The 25,504-nt window shown below is 47.9% G+C and overlaps 1 pseudogene; it reads right to left on the reverse strand.

Moving 5' to 3' along the window:
• Positions 1-13,636: 13,636 nt before the first annotated feature.
• Positions 13,637-17,676, reverse strand: LOC123117652 (wall-associated receptor kinase 5-like; annotated as a pseudogene).
• Positions 17,677-25,504: the final 7,828 nt, after the last annotated feature.

The raw sequence follows: 25,504 nt of genomic DNA on the forward strand, positions 1-25,504 counted from the left end.
CCAGGGGAGGTCCGTGTGGAGGCCGGCGTCCATGCGCACTCTGCCGCGGCGCAGCCAGGTACGGTCCTCCTCGTCCAACCTCCAGAGCTCGACGTGGGGGGCGTCCAGCTCGATCAGCTCCGCGTAGCGTACAACTCCCTGACTCAGCGCGGCGCAGCGGAGCCTGTCCACCCCGGTGGTGTGAGCTGGAAGCGCCCTCCCCGTGGGCAGGGACACGAACCTGAGGGTGCGGTCCTGGGCGTGCGCGTCCAAGAGGAGAAAACCTCGGCGCAGGTCGACCCAGGCGATCCGCCTGCCGTGGGACACCACGCCGTGGCTGAAGGACCACGGCCTATCGCCGCCGCCGACGGGCACTCCCTCTCCCTCCACGGCAACAGCAAAGTCGCTCCAAGTCCAAGTGCGGCTATCGAAGGATAGAACAGTCCTCATACCTGCTGCTGGTGCGTGCTGGAGCGCCAGCAGCAGGAAGCCGTCGCCGTCGACCCGGGAGACGATGGCGATGGTGTCAGGTGCCAGCAAAGCTCCTGGAACGGGCAGGGGCAGCCGAGTCGCCGTACCAGAAGCGATGTCGCAGAGGTACAAGTCGGGGCGCGCGCGGAGGAGGAGGAGGTGACCTGGGTTCAGCACCGCGGCCACGTAGGGGTGGTCGTCGAGCGAAGTCAACGAGCCGCTGATCTGCGGAGACACCGCGAGCGTGCTCGGCTGCGGAGGGGTGTCCGCATCCAGCTGAATCTGCACACCCGGCGCGATGTGGGCGTCCACCAGAGCAACGGAACCCAGAAGGATCCACTGCAACCGGTCGCCGGTGGGGATCATCTGGATCCTGCGACACAGAAAACAACGCCGATCGAGCGCGAGAATGCGTTTGAGAACTGAGACCAAATCCAATCCAACACCGGAGCGCCCCTTCAATTTCTATGTCAGAGAGGAGAGGAGGAGATTGAGAGGGGGGGAGAATCACCTGAGAGCCGACCGAGACGAGGAGATCGGGCGCGGCGTGGTGCGGGGGCGGACAGGGCGGAGCCCAAGCCTCCGCTGCGGCTGGCCTGGGGCCTTGTGCCTGAGCTGCCCGAACCATGTCTTGAGTCGGTGTGGGTCGAGGAAGGCGTCCCAGAAAGACTTGCACAGGCGGCGAAGGGCGGCCTCGAGCTTCGCGGCCGTGCGGTCGTCGTCGTCATCGACGACGAGGACGTCGTCGCCGTGGGGCTCGAACTCGAAGTTGCGGCGCTCGGTGCCGCGGCGGAGGCGGAGGGCCTCCTCGGCGTCGCCCGCGCGAGGGCGGCGCTCGGTGCCGCGGCGGAGGCGGAGGGCCTCCTCGGCGTCGCGCGCGCGAGGGCGGAGGCGGAGCCGCTCGAGCAGCCCGACGGGGCGGCGGCGGAGGGCCTCCTCGGCGCCGCGCCCACGGCCTCCGAGGAGCGATCCCGCGCCCGGCCGAGGAACCGCCTGGACGAGGTCCCTGAGGGCGGGGCGGATGGAGTCGGTGGAGGGCAGGCTCCAGCGGAGCTCGGCGAGGGAGTCGCGGGTCCGGCGGAAGAGCTCGGCCGGGCCCGGAAGCCCCTGCAGGAAGTCCTCCACGGCGGGTCGCACCGTCGCCCGCCAGCGCGGCGACCCGTCGCGGAACCGGGGCCGAGACGAGACGGGGGCGCGGAGCAGGGCGGATGCCCGGGTGGCGGCGGCGCGGAGAGCCGCGGTGGAGCCCGCGGTGGCCGTGCGGACGCGCGCCGCGGCAAGGACACGGACGCGCCCGGCGCCGGCGAGGAGGCGGGTGAAGGCGGACATGGCGGCGGGGAGGAGAGGAAGGGAGGGCAGGGGCGGAGCGAGCGAGGTGAGGTGAGGTGAGGTGCGCAGCGAGAGAGAGCTTTGGGGTTGGGGGCTTTGATACGCCGGTGGGGAGCGGAGTCTGTTGGTTGGGCGGTTGGTTTTGGCGGGAACTTTGATACGCCTCGCCTGCCTACTTGCCACGGATCGTCGGCCGGCGATGGCCGAGGAGCTTGGCCCAAACCATCTTGTTTTCTTTTGCTTTCATATTTAACTTAGATAGTTCACACAATTTAATCTTCACCATTTCAAAATTCTTGAAATGCTTCAACTTGAGCTTCAGCTTAGATTAATAATTAGATAATGAAGGATCGAGGGGCTGACCTTGCCATCATGTAATTCCCAAGTTAATCTTGAAGCACAAACTCGCGCCGCCGATCCGATGTCGATGCCGATGCAATGGAAGGAACCCAGGGCGACCGACGTCACGAGGTCAAGCTCGAGTAGATCCCAAGATCAGTGGCAGAGCCAGAAAAATAGGATGAGGAGGGCCGAGTATTGCTAAATCTTGCTGGGGTGGGTCAATCCATCAAAAACACCCATTTTAGCAAAAAAAAAAATCACTGCTACTATTCATATATTAGACCTAAATCACAGATGTTAGGGGGGCCAGGGCCCTGGCTGGCACCCCTGTCTCCGGCACTGCCCAAGATCAATAAAATAAGAGAGCTCGAGCATCCACAATGTATGAATTTTGTTGCTTCTATGCCGAATACACCAAACTCTATCTTTTAACTTTCTTAATTTATTTGAATACTCCTATTTCAAGCTATCTTTTAGCCGATTATATCAAACTCTCAAATGGGCCTCCGAATCTGCCCCCTCTGTGTGGTACCATCCCTTTGTCTATTTTGTCGTAGTCGAGACACGGCATGAGCCTCCCAAACCGTACATTCACCATCCAAATGCCACGATCTTCCTCCTCGCTTGAGCTCTCACCTTCTCCCTCTTCCAAAAACTAGCCATCTTATATAGCACAATCTGAAAAAAAAATACAAACATAAGAGGCATATTGGAACTATCATTTGTCTTCTCCATGCTCCAATTAATACATGCATGCATGACACAGCACGTACTACGTACGTATGGTTGAAGTAGAACTAAAAACGGGTATGTTTATGAAAGAAGGGAGTGGCTAAGTAGGGCTAGAGATAAGGCACTCCGCTCGCTTAGGGAGTTGCGTGACTACGGTAATCATGTACTCCCTCCGTTCCTTTATGTAAAGTGTATTATATTGGGCACGGTGACCAAGGCGCACAATTATAAAGGTGTTAGGACAAAGGTACCCTTGGCAAATTTCTTGGTTAGTGGTAAGTAAATCAATGATTCCAAGAGAGTAAGATATACATGCAATCGTGAGGGACATAGTTTCCTTCTTTTGATATAGGGAGAGATATAGGAAATCAGAAGGGTGATACTTTCCTGTTTTTGGAGGGATAAAAGGGAATTAAGAGGATTTAGAAGAAATGCACCTTACATTGTGGGATTTTATCAAAAAACAAATACACCTTATATAAAGGAACAGAGGGAGTAGTTGTGTTTTTGTTGCTATGATAATTTTAAGATTTGTAAACTCACAAGAGGGGAACTTGTCAAATGGTAGATAATAGGAAGAAGAATATGCATGTTGATCCTTCCCATTGTCAAAAAATTTATTTGGTCCCACAACTCCAATACCGAAAACTATTGGTCTCTTATGGTGTCAAAATTGCTTAGTTAGTCATTTTGTCAAGTAGTCTTATTATCTGTGTGCCATGTGTACCGTATCACAGGCCGTACGAGCTCACAAACTCAATGGCTCATGGGACTCATATATACATAGGCAACTGCTTCATAAGGCGTACTACCCAAGTTTTCCTAAAAAAAGGAGTTGTATCCCTACCAAAGAAGGAGTCTTGTTTGTGGATGACCAAGAGTACCTTACGATGAGGTTGGGCTGCCTCCATACTTTGCATGAAATAAAGTCGTTTGAGCCCGGCACCATGGAGGAGGGCGAAGATCTATGGTGCCCTATTTCGAGATCAACCTAATATAAGCAGGACTAGGGCTATTATATGCGAAAGAGTTGAAGCTAGGTTAAACTCGTGTCTTGTGTCTATGTGGTGAGTGGTGACATGTGATGACGTCTCACTCCCAATTATCTAGTGCGACTAACATATTGCTGAGAGGCATCCGACGTAATTGTCCTCAACAGTTTGGTCGATGGATCAATGGCGTGCGGTTTCACGTGCGTGGTGGCTACGTAATCAAGGAAATGGGAAGGTGGAGGAAGTTTATCTGAATACTAAAGTAAGAAGGAAAATTAGGGGGAAATCTGTAAACTACATGACAAATTGAATTTACTAGCCATAGAAATTTATTCCAAAACACATTTTAATCAAAACATACATTAAAAACAACAAATTTAGAAGGAACATGAAATTTAGAAAAATCGATTGTGCCACAGAAAGTTATTGAACTATCAAAGAACTAAAACATGAAGCATAAAAAGTGAAACATTTTTTGTTTGAACCATTCCCATGGTTCCAACCGAGTATTTAAAATGCCAAGCATTTTAAAACATCCTAATAATCTGGAATAACTTCATGGATGATCTCTTTACCCCTTGATTTTTTTGATCTTATTTATTTTCCATGTTTTTCCTTTGTTCCTTGATTTTGATGAGAGCACGACCATGGACGATATTAGTAATTATCATACCGTGGACGATATGAAGTATTATCAACTTTGTTAGGGTCAATCTGGCCTGAGTGTTACCTACTCATAACAAGAAGAAGAATACCAAGTACATACTCCCTTCATCCAGAAATAATTGTCGTGGTTGAACTAAAACCACGACGCTTATTTCTGAACGAAGGGAGTACATGATTGGAGACGCCCGGAAAAAGCACATGGTAACTATTTTCGGAAGTATATATAGTGAACTTCCGTCCCATCCCCGACCGCAAAGAGAAGTAAGGTGTACCACCCCAACAGAATTTGTTTTTTTCTTGTGTGTGGTAAAAATTCATGTAATTTACTGTTTGAAGTAGCTTGTACATGTTTGGATGCGGATGCGTGAACTTGTTTGTACATGTAATTTGTTTGTTGTTTGAAGTAGTGTTTTTTTTTTTGCGTAGTTGTTTGAAGTAGTTTGTACGTACATGTTTGGATGCGGACGCGTGCTGTAGGTTGCATGCAGGATCCGAAATGCATTATATAGGAAGGCGAAACAAATGAGATGTAGATAGACGTACAGGTGAAATGCCATCCTCGAATAATGCAACATGCATGCATGCATGTATGAGCGGCATATACGCATGTCGTACGTGGTGCATGGCCCGAGTAAGAGGCACGTACACTCATGAAGCATGCATGAACTGCAAGTCAACAAACTAGTTGAGGGGTTTTCTTTCTTCGAGAGGAAAGAAAGAAAAGCGGCCTCGGCCAGGCGAGTTGCCTTCCCCGCCGTCCTCCGGCAGCTCCCGGCCGCCGGCGACCTCTTGATCATGGTGGTGAGGGGGTTGCCAGAACCGCCATGAGTAGATCGTGTAGATTTTGGTTTTACGCCCTAGTAGCTTAGATTTTTTGGGCGTTCAACCTCTTGGCTTCGACGATAATGATAGCGACGATGAATAAACAAGCTCTAAATACTTCCCATCAAGGCGGTCAGCCATACGGCCAGTGATGGACTTGGAAACCGATCTATTCAAATTAGGATGACGTGGCAGCGGCAACATCCTTATGGTGAATTTGGGTCCTCGGGCTCCATCGTTGCAACTGCGAGCCGCAGTCCGCGTCAAAGCCATGGCACACCTCCCGCGCAAAAAAAAATGGTGCACCAACATTGTCCTTGTCAAATTAAAGCTGAAGGAGACATTCAAGTGCTTGTTTTCTCTTAAACCGAACTTTGTAAACTTTGTCTAAGTTTAGAAAATGAATTATTAATACTTATAATATCAAATCCTTACCATTAGACTCATCATGAATATATTTGTCACATCATACGTATACTTGTTATTATAAATGTTTATAATATTTCCTACAAACTTGGTCAAATTTTATAAAAGTTTGACTCATAATAAAGCAAAGCAAAATTTGTTGTAAAATTTAACACTCTCCCTAATCTCCACTTTCATTATATAGAATCATATCATCATCATCTTGAAACACATCCCTCGTTGGAAATCGTTGTGAGATCTTTTAGGACCACAAATGCTACAGAAATCCTACGGAATCCTCAAATGCTCCGGCTACGCCCCTACTTCAGCAGCGCCGCCGCCACCGCAGGTCCGAAGCCCCCGCGCAGGGCAGGACAGGAGTGGTGCCGATCGCGCCACGCGGCGAAGCAGTCCACGCCGCCGAAGCTGTCCAAGCCGGCCACGCCACGCCGCCGCCATCCGCGAGGTTCGTCCGCATCCGCTGCGAGCGCTGAGGGTGGCCAGGGAGGCCCCCGGCAGCGACCTGGCTGCCGGGCGTCCGGAGCAGAGGAGGACGTCGTCGGGTAGTACCACCAGGTGCCCAGCGAGAAGACGGCGTTCCATTGCCCCTCCCGGTGCCCGCAGTGCGAGACGCACTTCACGTCGATGCATGGAGTCCGGCGGTGCCGGACCAGCCTGAAGCGCGTCATTGTCAAGGTGAAGGGCCCCGGCGGAGACGACGTGTATGTGAAGCGGAACGACATTCGACAACGTCTTCAGAGTTCAGATTGCCCCTTCCGATTACAATCTCCAGGAAAGGATGCCATGCTCATAAACCTTTTAAAAATAATAATAAAAACAACTAGCTCATATGATAAACCTTGCAATAGATGTAAACTTTTTCTATTTTTCCTTGGAAACATACATGACAAGATTATATAATTACTTGATATATGTATATGTAGCACTATATGTTTCTTACTGAATGTTGTTGGTCCAGGCATAGGGAAGGGTGCTAGAAAATATGCATGCGGCAAAACATGAGCAAAGGTCGGCCACAAGTTTAGCAATGGCTGCTGAATGTAAGAGCAGGAAAAGAGATAGGTTTGATCATGACCGGAACACCAAAACCTCTATACAAACCCTACGGAACCTACTCTTTCTTGCCCCTGTACTGTGCCTGTGCATCATCTCTCTTCTTCAGAACCATATACCACTATCCTCGTCATCGATCGGGGCCCAGGAACGAGGCAAAGGACTTGCGAAGCTTGATGATGGATTTGTCACCCTACCCTGCAACACACAAACACAAGGTTACTTACTTGTCCAAGAGAGAGAATTACTACATGGTACCGATAAACATTGATTGAACTCCATTAAAGCTGTGTGGTTACACAAGACCAAAGCACCAGTTGTAGTAATCGGCGCAGAGTGTTGAACAGGCCTGCTTCAACTTCTTCATAGATTCTTCTGCATCTACTAGCTTCTCTGAAACTCTTTTCTTTACAGAGGGAGTACTGCGCAACACTACATGCAAGACCTAAGCAGTCATGACCAATCAGGAAAACCATGGTCTGCTGCCCCTACTAATTTGATGATGCGAACACAGATTTCCCGTGTCTAAATGCAACACAGCAGGTAGAAACAGTAACATGACTCCGAAGTCTTTGCAGGCTATTCTGAGAGTGAGTCAGGAGAAAAATAGGAAGGTGGATGCATATATTCAATCAACAAAACTAGTTATCGTTCCACAAAGCAGGCAGATAAATCGTGTTCAAACCAATCGGTGCACGCAACGCTTCCAGGTCTTATCGTTGCATCAGTATGTACCCACTTACTCCAATCATCAGATGGACACCCGAACATACAGAAACAACATAACACTCATAAATCCTGTCATCGCATTGGTACCTACTACTTCAATCATCACCTAATCATTCACAAACAACATGACACTGGTAATACGTAGTTCACATCCAGGTACAGACTCCTGAAGCCTACATTCAGATACAGTGCATACATCAGGTTCAGATACGGTGCATACAGCAGGCTCGGATAAAGGGCATACAGCAGGTTCAGATACAGGGCATGCAGAAGGTTCGGATTCAGGGCATGCAGAAGGTTCGGATTCAGGGCACTCAGAAGGTTTAGGACTCCAGGTACTCATAGCCACTGAATCCTAGTGTTGCAGGCAACAAATCTCCCATAAGAGTGGGGCTGTTAGAAAGAATGTGCAGAGTAGCATTGCAAAATTGACCGGGGAGAAACATGGGGAGGTGGATGGGAGCGGGAATCACCTGGAGATGGCCTGCTCGGTCTTCTTCTGGTCGTCCTTGTGATCCTTGTCCTTTCAGGTATGTGGATAAGATCTGCAGAACACAACATGTGGATAAGTAAGTAGTCGGAAACAGAGATGATTCATTATGTGGCAGGAAACTACAAATTCAGGTATCATTATGCACACAACTATGAACTGAAGATATTGGCTCATCCCTTCAAACAAATAATAAATAGTTAAGTGTATTTAGTAGCCAGTAGCACAATTATTCATAAACTGCGCACACAGTTCAACAAGTTTTAAAGGTTAACAAAGACATAGTTTTCTTTGGATACTATTTGGCGATATGGTTCTCCTACAAGTGTCAGGGCATAGATAACAAACTCAAATCATACGCAAATATGCTTATAATTCGACAGGACGCAGCTACTGTTCTTCTAGGGTCAAAAGCTAGGACAAGAGCAGACTATGTTCTACATATATGTTTTTATCATAATACGTAGAGTGTATATATGCCATAGACTTCAGAAAATGTGGAAGCGGATGCCCATTCGGCATAACTTTAATTATGTATGTGTGCAGCCTTAACTTTGCAGAACTTTTCATGAGTGGCTTGAAACTTGGTGTAATTGCTCTTCAATTGACCTTACAGTTGAAGGGAACAAATCTCCCATAAGTTTATGATCAACTGCCATAACATTGCAAAGCGCCTAAATTATGTCTCTTGAGAGTTTATGATCTATTGGCGCAAAATTACATACGAGACATAAGCGGTCACAAACAACCTGACAACCATGGTATGTGGTCCTGCTACTTTGGTAATGCGAACATAGATTTCCAATATATAAATGCAATGCAATGCAGTGAACAGAAACACTAACATAACTCCCCAAGTCTTTGCAAGTTATTGTGAGAGTGAGCAAAGGACTAAATGGGAAGGGGGACGCATATTTCAGTAAATTAAAAAAAATAGCTATGGTTCACTCTGAACAAGGTGGATAAATCGTGTTAAACGGCGCCTGATCATTCAAAAACAAAATGACACTGATAACACCTACTCCCTCCGTTCCTAAATATTTGTCTTTCTAGAGATTTCAGTAAGTGACTACATACGAAGCAAAATGAGTGAATCTACACTCTGAAATATGTCTACATACATCCGTATGTGGTAGTCCATTTGTATCCTAGAGATTTCAGTAAGTGACTACATACATCGTTGTGGTGAATTTGTATCCTCGAGCTCCGTTGTTGTGACGGTGTTTGCATGAGTCAATGGCAACTGGAAGATGGTGGATCATGTGTTGGGTTCTGGTTGGCGGTTGGCAATTATGATTTCCTCCTCCGACATCATCGTCAAGTGGGGGTGGCAGATCTTGAGTTCGATGGTGTGCCTGGGGTGCTGCCTCGGTCAATTTTTTTCAGCGCCATTGGTTTCGCCTTTGGTAAACCACTTTGGAAGTCCGAAAAGTTATATATCAGCGATGGAGCCGCGTTAAGATTAGGTGAAGAGGTGATCTGACACATTTTCTTTTGATGGTTGTTACGCTTTGTGCTGAGTGTTGGTGTCAAGCTCAGGGATTCTTCGATCTTCATTATAATTTTCTATCTTGCTTATTGATCTTTTGTTCAAAGGCTAGAGTTTCATTATCTTTTTAGTATTGTTAGGTCGATGCCTACGTGGCATTTAACTTGATATTTATTATACCAATGAATGAGTGAGACGTGTATTGCCATGAAAAAGAAAATAGCATGCTCTGTAGTATTACCTAAAAATATACTCTGTCGTACAATTTTACCTCTAAAATTGATTCTAGGAAAACAATTCTGTACCATGGTCTTTTCTAAATAAAAAAATAACTGTGCAATATGTCATCTGTGCTACTCCTATCTAATTCTAGAAAGTTTCACTGAAGTATATGTAATTTGTGGTATCTTTAGAAAAGAGTACTTGTTTCATTCCACGTGGGCATTGTATGCACTCCGCTTATGCAAGTTTGATGCGCATACAATGTCAATCTAAACCCGGTTAAGGCCACTGGCCAGTGGCCACATACTTACTAGTTACTACAGTACATAAAAAAATGGTTTGAAGCAACAACTTGAGATCACGACCGTTGTCAGGGTGATGGTCGCCAAGAGGCTGCGAGCGAGAGCAAAATATAAGCGTGGGAGGCATTGAGAGGCGGGTGCAACCATTAACAACAACCGTTGGATCTGGGACGAGAGGCATCTGGATCATTTATTACGCTGATGAAGTGGTTTTCCTATTTAGCGGAAGCAGTGCTTCACGGCACCACGTCGGACTATGTCCCACAATGTAGCGAGTATGTAATAATCCCATAACGTTACGTCGGAATATGGTGACCTACGGCCACGGACCTGGGCAACGTTGGCCGAAGGAGGAGCAAGCCGCAGTCAATCCCGCGCCGGCCGCCGTGGCCGCCTGGTTATGGGGGAGGTGAACAGGACTGCGCCTTGCGGAAGGGACGGTGGCGCCGGCGCGCTATGGTAGGGTGGCAACGACTGCCGGCCGACAACGGTGGTGATGGCGTCCATCTATCCATGATCAACGGCGCCGTACGTAGTTGTTCTCCCGACCAACTACGAGGTACGTACGACGTTGGTGGTGGTGACTGGGTAAAGCCCGTAGTACGTACCGTGCGCGTGTATTCGACGATGGAGACGGCGGGCGGGACTCGAGACTGTACGGGCGCGACGGATGGAAAATGCACCGCTGCAGGGGCGATGTAGCATGTACCGCGCTGTCCGACTGGTCGTCTCCCGGTAAAAGAAAAATAAAGGAAGTGAAATGCACGTCAGACAGGCCGTTACCAACACTACGCAGTCCAAGTCTATGTAAATCCCGTTATGTTACGTAATTAATCATGGTGAGGGTTGGTTAGAGCCGGCGCCCCAACCAACCTCAAACATCCGGGCAGACGGCCCGGTCAGTGACCGGTCACAAAAAGGTGACCCAGACGGGTGCCTCAAACGTCCGGGCGGATAGCTCGGTCAGTGACCGGTCACAAAAAAGTGACCCAGACAGGTGCCTCAAACGTACGGGTAAACGTCCTGGTCAGTATTGGCCACAAAAAGTGACCCAAACGGACGCCTCAAACGCCCGGGCTAACCGACGCCCCTCACATCCAGCCCAAATCTAGAGCGGATGTGGGGAACCCAGACGCGTTTGTCATGTCGGAGTGACGATTGGTCCCACATGGAATCGTCCGGAAACCCTGCGGTCTGAAGCTCGTCTCCTCCGTTGGAATGATGTCGACGCGTGGCACCGCTCTGATGGGTCGCGTAGTGGCCTACCCGGCTATTCAAGCTGACCGTCGGCACCGAAAACCTACTGGTCCACATTCCCCCCTCCCTCCGCCGCCGCTGCAGCTCCTTGAGCAGGTCCGGGCAAGGCGCGAAGCCTGGATTGCCGTGGGGCTACCTCCGGACGCGGTGGATCCGGAGGAAGACTTGGAGGTGTAGGAGGAGGAGGAGGAGGATGTGGGGGACGTTGGGGGCCGATTTTGCTGTTTTGACCCTTTTTGAAAAGTTCATATAAATCTAACCCCGGTCTGTAAAATTTTAGGATCTGACTCTTTTTCTTGGCCTCAGCGGTAAGGTAGCACAACCTATCGCCTAGGTCTATGGCGGTAGTACGTGCGCCGTCATGCCCGTTTGGTGTAGAAAAGACCCTACCGTCAAGTAGCCTTCGTCCTTGGCGGTAGGGTCTTCACCTTTGTTTATTGCAAGTATGCCCCTATAATAATTGCTTGCATGTCCCTACCATCAAGTAGCCTTCGAATACGTTCCCTCCCGGGTACCATCCTCAATCTAATTTATTGTCATAATCGAGACGTGCCCCGAGGCTATGAATACGTTCCCTCCCTGGTACCATGCCAACCCTTTCTCCTCCAAGTTCGGCGAGAGGCTCGGGAGGCTCACAACAACCGTTCCCCGATTGCTGCCAGCGTTGTTGACAACCACGAATCCACGATAGGACCCCATATCCGCTTTGCAGCACCGGGCAAGCAACACGTCGTAGCATCCGTCAGCGCTGTCGCGTGTTGTCGTTGCTGCGCGTTGCATCGAAGCATCCATCGGCGCCGCCTCGTGCTGTCGCAACTGTATCCGTCGGCGTTGCCACGTGGTGTCATTTGTTGCGTGCTGCATCGCAGCAACCGCCATCGTCATCGCGCGCTGCATCGCAGCATCTGCTGGGGCCCGGGGGCCGTCGCGTGTTGCGTCACCGGGCTTGACACGATGCTGCAATTGTGATCACCGCTAGCGCTCTCCCGGCGAGGTGCGCAACGTGGCAATGCAACACACGTTCTTTTGGTGGCTGCTACGAAGGGTGCCGAGCGGTGCTGCAACTGGCCGACGGCGCTCCGGTCGTTGCTGCAAGGAATGTCGTTACGCTTCAAAGGGAGGTCCGACGGTGCGGCTTCATGTTGTGCGTTGCGGCGACGTACGTGGGGAGAACGAAGCAGCGTTTGTACGTTGACTGAATCAATCAGATGGCTATGTTTGCATCTAGATTATGACCAATCCGACGGCCCGGCTGATTTCTCCAAAGGTGTAACGAAAGCGGTAACCTAGAATACGCTTTTTTGTGTGTGAGGGAAACTAGAATACGCTTTGGAGGCAATAATACGGTTGCAGGATCCCCCGCTATCAGCCAGCTGATTTCTCCAAAGGAGTAACGAAAGCGGTAAACTGGAATACGCTTTGGAGGCAAGAATACGGTTCCAATGAGCGCGGCCTTCCATCCCGCCGCTCCGCCGACCGCCGAGGTGCCGGCCGGACGGAGGAGGACGGCGGCGCAGCGACTGCGGGAGGTTTCAGCGAGCGGCCGCATTGCTGCGGCAGGAGGAGCAGCGCGGGCTTCCGGCGACGAGGCTCCGTCGCGCGAACCAAGACGCGGACTCGACGGGAGGGCTCTGCATGCGGGATTCCGGCGTCAGCAGCAGCGGCCGGGGCCACGCGGCGACTCCGGGACGCCGCTGCGCGATTCCGGCGCGAAGGCTCCGTAGCGCGAATTAAGGCGACCTTGACCAAGAAGGAGGGGTTCGTGCCGCGCGGCCGCCGGTGCTGGCGAGTTTGGGTCGGCACGTCGCAACGACGGCGAGCCTGCTCGGCGTCCCAAGGTTGGACCTTGGAGGCGCGCGAAGAGAAGGGGATCAACTCCAAACCCAGCACAGGTAAATTTCGATTCAGTAGTGGAACCACTAATTCAGACATTCAGTATTGTGTTGCATAGCTGAATATATCTTCAGAGTTCAGACTGTGAACACTTATCTTCAGAGTTCAGAGTTCAGAGTTAAAGCTAAATGGCCAAAACAGGCGCAGGGTTAGTCACAATCATAACAATGGCTGGGTTTAGTTTTGTATGCCACAAACCAAAGAACTAACTGTGCATACAAGATTACAAACATCACCTTGGAAGATCACCGATCAGTTCGGACATGTCGGTGGTCCGGTGTGTTCCCTTGTCGAACAATACAACAACCGAAGATGATCCTCCATTGTTAATTACTATGTGCATAGCTGTTGTCTTCAGGACCATTGGTTGTGTGCCAGCTGAAGTCTTCATTTACCAAGTATGCATTTTATTTCTATCTACAAAAGTAAGCATGAATTCTGGCGGACGGTGCCCGCTAAAGTTTTTTTTCTTTCCAAAATGCCAATTGAAGTTAGTTTGAGCCATCAGAACATGTCACTTGGAGCAAAATACTGACAGTCAAAGGCTGCTTAATTGGACCATACACATCCAAAGCTCGTTCCTCACAGAATTACTACAATGGTATAAGTGTTCTACTTCTACCAAAGAAACAATGCCGTGTGTGGCGATTTCTCCAGCATGTCAAATCAAATGATAGGATTATTGCTCTGTAACTGGCTAACTTATTACGACAATGTGCGGGTTAAATATTTAGTGTTGCATATCCCAAACAAAAGAATTGAATGTGCATCAAATACAAACATCATCTTGCAAGATCTTCAACCAGCTCAGGCATATCGATAGTCCCACGTGTTGTCTCGTTCAAAGGGACAATCACTGAAGGTGATGCTCCATAACTACGTGCAAAGCAATTATGTTCACAAGCACTGGTGGCGTGCGAATAGAGTCTCCTCATCATATCTAGTCTCTCTGCAACTTCCTTCATTGTTGGCCTGTCATCTCCCCTCTGGCTAAGGCAGTGAACTGCGAGTTCACCCATGTTCCCAAGGACCACCATACCCGCGTCATCTGTAATTTCAGAGTCCAGCATAACGTGGTGCGTCTTCCGATGAAACATCAAGGGAAAACTATATGACAGTGAGTGCTTTCCATTAAAGTTGTCGGTATATATAGCCCTCTTTCGTGTCATTAGCTCGAGAAGAACAACTCCGAAACTGTATACATCGCTTTTCTCAGTGAGAAGATGGCTGATAAAGCTCTCAGTGTCAAGGTATCCCAGTGTTCCATGGACAAACATGATGAACTCACTTTCATCCATTGACTTAAGTGCTGATGCTCCGAAATCAGCAACCTTTGCATTGAGCTTGTCATCCAAGAGAATGTTGGCAGACTTGACATCACCATGTAGGGTTGTGCGAGATGTGGATGAATGTAAGTAAGCTAGAGCTTCTGCTGACTGTGTAGCAATCTTCAGGCGAATAGCAAGGGGAATTGGCAATCTACGATCAGCACCGTGAAGGAACTGGGATAGAGTACCATGGGAGACAAACTCGTAGACCAACATTGGGACATCCACATCCAGACAACAGCCTGGTAACCTCACAATGTTTCGGTGATTATAATCTCATTGACAAATTCTTCTCTCCAATCATCATTGATTGCTTTGGACTTCTTTATGGCGACCTCTTTTTGATCATCCAAAGTTCCTCTGTAGACCACCACATCCAATAACTCGATCTTCATTGTAGTTGTCAGTGGCTCTCTTTATCTCTTTCTCCGTAAGTATGCGGATTGTGTCAACCTGCTTTGACCTCATCTCATCGTATAACTTGAGACCCCCATTTTGTCTGAAATACTCATCTTTCTCCCTCTTGTGCCTTTTTATTTGAGATTGCATGAGTAGCAAGCATGCTAAGGTCATCACCGAAGTTGCAGAAATACTGAGCCCTGCAAATGTATATTTTTCAGAAACTAACACTAATATATTTCTATAACAAATTTTGAGCTCACTATTCATCTTTTGGTTGTATAAGTAATACTTTTTATTGTTACATGAATGTTAGTTATTACAATGCATATGTTAATGTAAATAAAAGTATGAAAAGGGATTCACTGTTTGAATAAATGATGCGTACCAATGACCAATTTTTGATCTGAAGACAACAGAGATCGGCATCCAAATTTTGTACCATCAGGTCGTGTTCCTCTCTTGCATATGCAAGAGTAGTTCCCGGGTGTGTTGTTACAGACCCCTTGTCTGCATGGATACAAATCTTCATACTTGGGATCCTGCTTACGCAATGTGCACTCGTCTATGTCTGAAGATAACATTGGAAACATCTACTCAGAAGTGTAAATCTGAAACATGAATTCACTATGCTTTCACTGTTGCATGTTGGCTAAAGAAAGATTCAGGAAGTAATGAATCCATGTTTTCAATTCAATATGCAATGCTGCAACTATGCTTCACATAACATCTTCGAAATTAATATTACACTGTGCATTAACAACTTATATCAGATTTTTTTTTGCTTGCCAGTTCTCTGTGATGGTATGGTGGAAATCAAAGCTACATGAGGTAAAATCGCAACCCACATATTGGAAAGTCTTCATATATATGTTTTGTGAAAGTGTATCTGGGTTTAACTAACACTGCATATTGTTTATAGTTCCATCTGTTTTCAGTGTAATATCCATGGAAATCTAGAGAACTTAAACTAAAGTAAATACTTAACCTTGACAGCCATTCAGAAGATAAGGATTTCCCTCATATCCTCCGGAGCATTGGCATAAGTATCCTGGACCATTGTTCGCGGCCATGCAATAGCTGTTTGTACTAATGCAAGCATAGTCAGTAGGTGTGTCTTTCCCCTTCTCCGGGCATGAGCCATTCCTAATGGCCCAGTCGACAACAACGGCAGCACCTCTCTTAGCTCGACCATCGATGAACCCAAGAGTGTCGGCAAGGTCCTGCTGCCTGAAGGTGTACCACCCAACCTCAGCCACCATGGCGTAGAAGCATGGGTTGAAGCTCCATACCCTGCTCTGTGTCACCTCAAATTTGATCTCCAAGGAGGTGAGGTTGGTGGGGATGGCAACCTCACAACAGCCCATCCCATTGCATGGCGCGCCCTCAGACGTGTTGTTGATGCCCTCGCAATTCGAGTAGCAACCAGTCACATACTGGCCCGCGGTTTCTTTGTAGCCGGTGATGAGCCCAAGGGTGTTGCAGCCAATGACTGTGAAACGGTTGTGTGACGGTGACGGGAGGAAGGGCGTGTGCTTCAGATCGTACCCTGTGGTGAACTTGGTGAATGTGGTGTTCGACGTGAAGCAGATGTGGTTGACGGGGCTGTATAGGTGCATCTCGCCATTCTTCAGTGAGATGTCGGCAATCTCAGCTGCTACATTCGGATCACCAACAGTTGGCCTTGGTGGATCGACCGTGCTGTCGCAGTCGAGGTTGAAGTAGCTGTTGAGGCTGATTGCAGCACAGTGCGCGCCAATCCCAAAGGGGTATGGGATGGATACGTCGCCGCACTTGTCAGGGCAAGCTGGTGACGACATGGAGTGTCCAGAAGAGGCTCGGGCAAGTGTTCCCACTGCTGGGCAGAAGATACTTGCTATGAAGATTACCATGACTGTCGATGCTCCTGCCATAGTTGGATGCCAGTTAGCCATGTTACATGTATGCAAACACCACATTAGCTGGACAGGGTTAAATCAATATGGAGTAGGTTTGTCACCAGAAATAACTAAATGGAAGTTCCTCTAGCCATACCATGACCGCCACATCCAATAACTCGATTTTCCTTGTAGTTGTCAGTGTCTCTCTTTATCTCTTTCTCTGTAAGTATGCGGATTGTGTCGACATGCCTTGACCTCATCTCATCATATAACTTGAGACCTCCATTTTGTTTGAAATACTCATCTTTCTCCCTCTTGTGCCTTTTTCGTTGAAATTGCATGAGCAGCATGCGTGTGAAGGCCATCACCGCAGTTGCAGAAACACAAGCACTGAGGCCTGCGATAATATATTTGTGAGGAACGGATGCTTGTAAATTTCTATTAGAATTTGGACTTTGCTATTTTCCTTTTGGCTGCAACTTGTAAGCAGTGTTCAGAGCTAATATTTTTGTTTCTGTTACATCATTTTTGCTATGGAAGCACACATTTTGTAGATGAAAGCATGAACATAGATACACTGCTTATATAAACGAGGCTTACCAATAACCAATTTCCCACCAACCATTGGGCGTGGTGAATCGATCGTGCCGTTGCAGATGAGGTCGAAGAAGTAGGTGCTCTGGCTGCTCGCGGCGCAGTCTTCCCTAATGCCGAAGGGATATGGGATAGGCGCTTCTCCGCACTTGTCGGGGCAGCCTGGCAACGACATGGAGCGGTCGGATGAGGCTCCGGCCGCTGCTGCCATTGCTGGGAAGGAGATGCATACTATGAAAACTAGCAGGGCTGCTGATGCTCCTGGCATGACTGGATGCCAACAACCCAGTTAAATCAGTATGTGGTATATATGCTTGTCTCTAGAAAAGAAAAAGTTGCAAGTTGCCATGTGATTCATCTGAGAGAGTCTCCAGCAGTGTCAGTCAACTAGCACAAGTGGTATCACTATACCAGAGCGTACGTTAACACGCAGAGAGACTTTGGCCGTGATTGTGTGCTTACCTTTATTTCGAGTTGCTGCTTTTGTCAATGGTTTCACACCCCTCATCTGATCTTCTATCGTTTCCAGGAAATGAGATGGTTTGGTGTCGGTGGTAACGTGAAGGAGGGTGAATCATTGTAGATTGGCTTGGTTGAAGTCTACACATTAAAAAAAACAAGGTGAGAACACCCCGGTTCCAACTTCGCATTAGAAAAGAAGAATTCTGTAGCATACACATACGCTCTTGTGTTGGATGGTACTTTTATTTTGGTCAGCTGGATCATATCAACATTCATGTATTGAGAAGCATGAGAAAACCAGGAGTGAGTGGTGAGTTTTCTTGATTCGCCAATGTGCTGGCTTGCATTCTCAGAGGCTGGTGACTATTAGTCTGGTCAGCTGGAGCATGATAACACTCATCACTATGAGGAGAATAAGGAGACCAGAGGCGAGAGGTGAGTTCCCTAGATTGTTAAAAAAAAATAGTGCTGTTGCGGCGGTGCAGCACGGAGCAGTGCTCACACCTCCACGGGCTGTGGCTTCTGGGGCCGGTCCTCGAGCTTCGGCCAAGAAATCCAGTTATGCACATAGTATGTATAGTTCCTGATGATTGATTACTATTAATTGGTTGGAATGGCTATTGCGTGGCCGAGGCATTTGGGGAAGATTATTTTTGTTGGTGTGGGGCTTGCCAGGCGCTTGGCGTTGGGTTGCTCATGTACTCTATGTAGATCGTTCCTGACAGTAGCAGTTTGCTGTTGTTTGCTAGTTGATGAATTAGGAGTTGCTTTTGTAGTAGCAGTTGTAGATCTAACCTTGCTGGCCTTGTCGTGCCCGGCAAAACAACTATGAATGAATGAATGGATGGATGGTTTCATGGTGCATCAAGATGTAACCAATTGTTTTAACTCTTTTTTTCTCTGTGCCCCCTGTCTTCTCGTCGGAACATCGTAATAAACAGTACATTGTAGGTCTTATTCACTCAGTGTTACCAAATGTGAGGTGATCTTTTCAGGCTGTGGGAAAGAGCTGTTCAGTTAACTGAATGCTATCTAGAGCTGTTGCAGGTGTGATGCAGATGTTCAGTTCTTGCAGGTGGGAGGTGTTATCTAGAGTTGTTGTGCTCTTGGCTGCTCGGTGATGGGGCATGGAGCATGGGGTCGGGGCACCAGACCAGACCAGATCTGGTTTGTTTAACTGAATGCTGCGACGATGCTACAGTCCCAGGATCTCGCGAGGCCAGGAGCAAGCTGGTGATGGATGAACATCAACAAGCTGACATTGCCATGTCCTGCTGGTGCTGGTTCAAGACCGAGGGAGGGAGCGGCGACAGCAGCACGCCGGTGGCTCGTTCTGGCAGCGGTAATGGTCTTTTCGTGGCCTCGGAATCTTGGTGTAATTTCTGTTATATTTGAGGTGCTTTGTATTTTCGATGAACTTTGATAATAGATCTAGATTCTTCTTGAAAAAAAGGAAGTTTGAGGTCTATAACTCGCTTGCGCTGAATCCTATTCGGCGCCCGTTGCACCGCTTAAAGGCATCGGCGCAAACGGGCGCACACCCCCCGCCCCCCACGCCTCCATGTTGGGCCGGTCCGTTTTACCACTTTTCTTCTGTTTCAAAAACGCGAAAAACTGCAGGCGTACGTGTCTCGATCCCGTGACCTCTCGTCAAGGGTTAGCGCCGAACGGCCTGCTGAGTTGTCTAGTTACTTCCTTTTACTTCTTTTCCTCTTGACTCTTTCCGCTTTTCTTTTTTTATTTTTCTTTTCTTTTCTTGTTTTCCTTTTTCCTTCTATTTTTCAAAATGTGTAGTTTTTTATCAGAATCGATGAACCCTTTTTCAGATTTCGTGAACTACTTTTTAATATTGATGAACTTTTTTCGAATTAGTGAACACATTTGAAATCAATAAACGTTTTTCAAATTTGTCAACCTTTTCTTTATCAAAATTGATGAACTTATTTTAAGTTTGTGAACTTTTTTCAAAACCGGTGAACTTTTTTATCAAAACCGATTAACATTTTTCAAAACCATGAACATTTTTTATTATCAAAATCGATTAACTTTTGTCAAATCCGTGAACTTTTTTTATCAAAATCGAAGAACTTTTTCAAAATCCGGTGAACTTTTTTGAAATCCGTGAAATATTTCTTATTACCAAAATCAGGTAAAAAAATTCAAATTCGTGAACTTTTTCTTTTATCAAAATCCGGTGAACTTATTTCAAATTTGTGAACTTTTTTGAAAAAATGATGATTTATTTTGTGAACATTTCATTGAAATCCGTGAACTTTTTAATCAAAATCAATGAACTTTTTCAAAATCCGGTGAACATTTTTGAAATCCGTGAACTTTTTCTTTTACCAAAATCAGGTGAACTTTTTTCAAATTCGTGAACTTTTTTGAAAAAATGATGATTTATTTTGTGAACATTTCTTTCAAATCCGTGACCCTTTGTCAAAATCGACGAACTTTTTTTAAAATTCATGAATTCTTGTTCAAATTGTCCTTCTTTTTTTCAAAATAATTGGTATTGGGCCTTAAACATGGGTCAAATAGAGCTGTTTCCGTGCAAAACACTACAAGCTGTCCTAGTGCCGTGGTAGGAGCGCGAAGTCTGTCAGCAATTGCATGTGGGTTCGAATCCCGGTTGCTACGCATTTTTCTTCGCGTTTGTTTTTGAGCATCTGGCGATGCTCGCCTACAGCGCTCCTTTAGGCCTGAAGCACCTTCCATTGTACAAGGCCTTAGCGGGCCGACCGTGACATTGTTGGTCTTTTTGAAAACAAAAAAGTGTAGCGCCAAAACATAGCATTGATTCTCCTCTATAACCTCTAGCACTGTTTTACCCCTAGAAAAAACCTTTAGCACTGTTTTTTTCTTACTTTTGTTTATATTTCGAGATGTTCTAAATATATAATTCTTCAAAAGTTACTTTACTATATTTTTTAAAACTTTCATCATGCATTAAGAAAATGATCATGAAAGACGAAACATTAAAAATTGTTTGCGCAACCTTAAAAATGTTTATTCACGCCATTTAAAAAATTTGTAACACATAAAAAATGTTTGCATGTTTAAAAAATATTCATGGTATTTTTGAAAAATGTTCAAACATGTGTTTACAAATGTTCACTATGTATTGTTTTTAAATATGCATTTTGCAATGTTCAACATGGATTAGTATAAATGTTAAACGTGTATTTGTAAAATGTTCAATTATGTACGTGAAAAATGTTTAATATGTATTTTTAAAAAGTTGACATATGTATCACCCGGGGGGTATTACTATTCATCACCCGGGGTGCAGAATATGTTATTCTTCACCCGAGGTAATCTTATGATCATTTCATAAATAAATTATGTTTCAAATACAAATAGTTACAATCATATTGATTCACTGTGTAAAATTTGGCACAAAAAAAGGTCAGAAGACCAGAAAAATTACATTTTGTGTACATTTTACACTATGTTTTTACTTTTGTAATTTACATAACATAAAATATATTTTACGGTGATTATGTATTTTCTTACATTCTCTTTTTACGTCTGAAATAAGACAAAATTTACGGAACGTAAAATTACGATGAATTGATGTTAAAATAGAGGGCGGTGAAGAATAACTATTCCTCACCCAGGGTGACGAATAGCGCGACCCTATAGAGAAAACACATGGAAAAAAGGAAAAAAAAGGAAACTCAATGGAAACAAGTTAAAAAGGAGGGGAAAAAGGAAACTCAAAAGGAAACCAATAGAGAAAACACATGGAAAAAACAAGAAAAAATGGAAAGGTTCTTACACCGGTCTGTAGTAGTCCATAGAAACATCCTAAAACTGTGCTATTGGGCCATCTCACCAAGATATACACTTTCTTTAGTCTTGCATTGAGCGAGACATAGCATTGATGAAGACTGATGCTGTTGCAGGACATGCTTTTACCAGGTTTCATGGTTCACTCTTTTTTCTCCATAGTTTAAAAAATCGAACCGGTGAGCCTGGCAGTTCAGGTTTTTACTGGTCGGACTGTTGGTTCACCGGTTCAATTATTGGTTCCCTAGGTGCAAAATATAATATATTTTTGTACTAGGGAAGGTCAAAACGATTATTTCCTTCCTTTTAGAACTTGGGTGAGATTTAGTGGTTATTGGTCCAAGTTTGCTGAAGAAGGCTTTTGCCCCGCTTTATATATAAAGCATCGACCAACAGCATTCGGTACAACCGCACTCACCCATCACATACGCGCACACACACCCAAGGCAGGATACATAGCCGCTGAGCGCAGCAACACGCTCCCTAGCACTACAAGAGTCGTCGGGGGCTTCATTCGTGAACTCCACCGCGAAGAAGTGAAGCCGCATATGATGAACCGTGGTCTTCAAGGCGGCGTCTTCAGGAAGGATACGGCACCGGAGCGCCGCCACCCCGATCCGAGGATCAGAGTTTCCCCTGGAGCAACACGATGGGCAATGATAGTCGCGACAACGCCTTCAAGAAGGGAGCGATCTTCGCGCGTCGCCAGTCTGTCTGAAGATAGAGTAGGTTTTCACCCCGGCCAACCCTCACCGCCACCGAACGCCACACCCCGGCTACCACGCCGCCTGCACGGCTGTGGCAACCTGGCAGCACCGAGGCCGAGCTCTGCCCAGGAGCACCGCACCACCACCACCAGGGCCGCCACCCCGGAATTCAAGACATTGACACCAAGTCCCCCGAGCCCCACCGCTACCCCAAGCACAGAGACGGGTGGAAAGGATCTGCCTTCCGCACGCCTAGCCGGTCCCAGCGCCGAGACCCAACAGGCCGTCCACGACAAGCCTCCATCGAGCCGTCCTGCTACACCAGGCGCGAGACGAGAGCAGTCCTGCTGCCGGGCGCGAGACGGGCCGGTCCTGCTGCCGGCCGCGAGATCAGCTTGGTCCTACAACACCGGGTGTGTGAGACGGTCGATGGACCGTAGCCAGCCCTCCGGCAAGAGAAGCGAACAGACGCCAAGGAGAGGGGTCAAAGGTCGACACATACGACTTACGAACGAGCCGATGCTCGAACAATCTGGCCGCCGCCGTAATCAACCTGCCACCACCACATCACCTGCGCCTCCACGCCCTGGTCAGAACCACCCGAAGCCCCACCACCCGCACCGGAGCAGCGCGGACACCGGCCGCAACACCACCACCTCCACAGGGTCGTCAGCCACCCCCGCCACCGGTGACCATTACATCCACCGGATCTGGGCCGGGATGCCTAGATCCGCCTCCAGCACGGCCGAGACCACCAGACCCCATGAGCCGCAGGGGAGGGGGGAGGGAGGGGAGGAGGAGCCATCGGCGGGCCACAAGGGCGCGGGGCGGAGCGCCGGAGCAGGAGCGGGCCGAGACCCGACGCCGCGGGCAGGAGGGAGGCGGCCCGCGACACCATCCATCCGCGCGCAGGGGAGAACCGCCACGCCGCCGCCTCGGCCACGCGGCCTTTGGCCGGCGGCGGCGAGGGAGGGGGAGGCGGGGCGGAGGGCCGGAGGAGGAGGCGCTAGGGTTGCCTCCTGACGGCGCTTGCGGGACCGCCTCGGGAAGGAGAGGGGAGGGGCACTGATTTTTTTTTCTTTTTTCTTGGTCCAAGTTTAACTCATTTGATCCGTCACAACTTAACCCGAGTTCAAATCCCACTCATTGCAATTGATTTTTCACACTCGGCATAGCTAGCACCATTGCCCGGTTTAGCTACTCCGGGTTTTTAACCCTGGTTCATATAAAAACCAGCCGATTCAACAAGTTTTCTAAAGTCCAATCGGGGAATGGTCTAATTAGATTATAAAAACCGTCGAGGCCGCTTGTTCTAGTTTTTACAGTCTGACCGGTCCGGTTTTTTAAACATGGTTTTCTCCTCACCATCCATTCGTCCAACCTTCCACCCTTCATCTATTTTTCATAGTTTTTCTCCCCTTTTTGGTTTTCATCAAACTAATATTTAGTAACTCAAAATAAACCAAATCATTCTATGTTATAGCAATTGGATGCAAAGGCCAGGGCAATGGAACTTCTTTTCTCTTTTTGAGAAAAAAGTAGAGGGAGTTAAATGGTTGAGAATTGATCTGCTACAACGGAAGCGTCCCCATCCTATCTGTCACCGAGTGTTTCCTTCATGCCACCATCTTTGCCTCCCTCCTCTTTCCCATGCAGCGGCCTTGTCAGCGGATACAGGAGTGGGGAGCCGCCCATGGCGTTAATCTTCGTTCTAGTAGCTCAACCTTATATTTTGGTTTTCTTACATCATCGATGAGGAGTTGCGTGGCGATGACACGTTGGAATAAGGTATCTCCCTACACGACGATGTTCCATCTGATGACATTGAAGGGCATCCAATTGCCCTTCACTGTTAGAAGGAGAAGAACCAGCAGGTAGGTGTTGCAAGATCTGTTGGTTCTTCTTCTTACAATTTTTTTCTCGAACAGAGCAGTATGGAAAACGGTAAAAGAGACTACGCTTCGAAGGCAAGAATACGGCTGCACGATTATCTCTCGCCGTTTCACCGCTCACTAGAGCGAGCAGTCCCTTGCCCAAGCCGCCGGACGGCCGCCGCGGCGCCGACTGCCGAGGTGCCGGAAGGACGGCGGGGAAGCATGAGGCTGCGCACCGAAGGCGGGTGGCTCCAGCGAGCGTCCGCATTGGTGCGGCAGGAGTAGCGCGGGCTTCCGGCTCCGAACTGAGACGCGGATTCGACGGGAGGGCTCTGCGGCAGGGATGGAGGGAGGGAGGCTTCAGCGAGCGTCCGCGTCAGCAGCGGCGGCGGCCACGCGGTTCCTCCCGGACGCCGCTGCGGGCCTCCGGCGCCGAGGCTCCGTCCCGCGGACTCGGCGACCGGCGGTGAATTTGAACCGGTTCGTCGCGACGGCCGCGAGTCTGCTCGTCGGCGGCTGGTCGCGCGCCGGCTCGCGATTGGAGCGGATCGAGCTGCGCCAACAGAAGGGGATCCATTCCACGCCCACCACAGGTAAACTTGGATTCAGTATTGCGTCACATAGCTGAATATATCTTCAGAGTTCAGAATGGGGACAAATTCACATGGCAACAACCAATAATAGACTTATAAAATTCTTAAAGTTCCACAAGGTGAGAATGCCCTGGTTCCAACTTCTCATTAGAAATCTGGAGCCTGGACACACACATACACTCTCCATTGCCAATGTATCAGCTTGCAATCTCAGAGGTGAGAATTACTAGTTCAGTCAGTTAGAGCATATATTAACATTCATCTCTTGATAAAAATACAGTCATGTACATGGAGTGTGCGATGAATCTTGTTGGATGGTTTGGGAGGTCCAGTTGGACCTATTTGCCACCGGGCTCGACAGAATGCACACCATGAGATACAAATCAGCCCTTATATTTATGGGCCAATAATAAAATATCAATTTGAATTGTTATGGAAATAGATTTGTGAAATAGAACAAGCGTAGGGAATCAGTCAGCTAGCTAACAGAGTGCATTTTTTCCCATCGGCAAAGATAAGCATATATAAATTCCTGCAGACAATGTCAGCTGAAGGTTTTTTGATCGAAATGGCAGCTCAAGTTAGTTTGAGCCATTAGAAGATGACACTTGGTGCAAAACAACGAAAGTCCGGGTTTCTTAATTGAACCATACACATCCAAAAGCTTGTTCATCGCTGGAT

Source organism: Triticum aestivum, chromosome 5B (genome assembly GCF_018294505.1).
Source record: "Triticum aestivum cultivar Chinese Spring chromosome 5B, IWGSC CS RefSeq v2.1, whole genome shotgun sequence".
NCBI classification, from domain to species: domain Eukaryota; kingdom Viridiplantae; phylum Streptophyta; class Magnoliopsida; order Poales; family Poaceae; genus Triticum; species Triticum aestivum.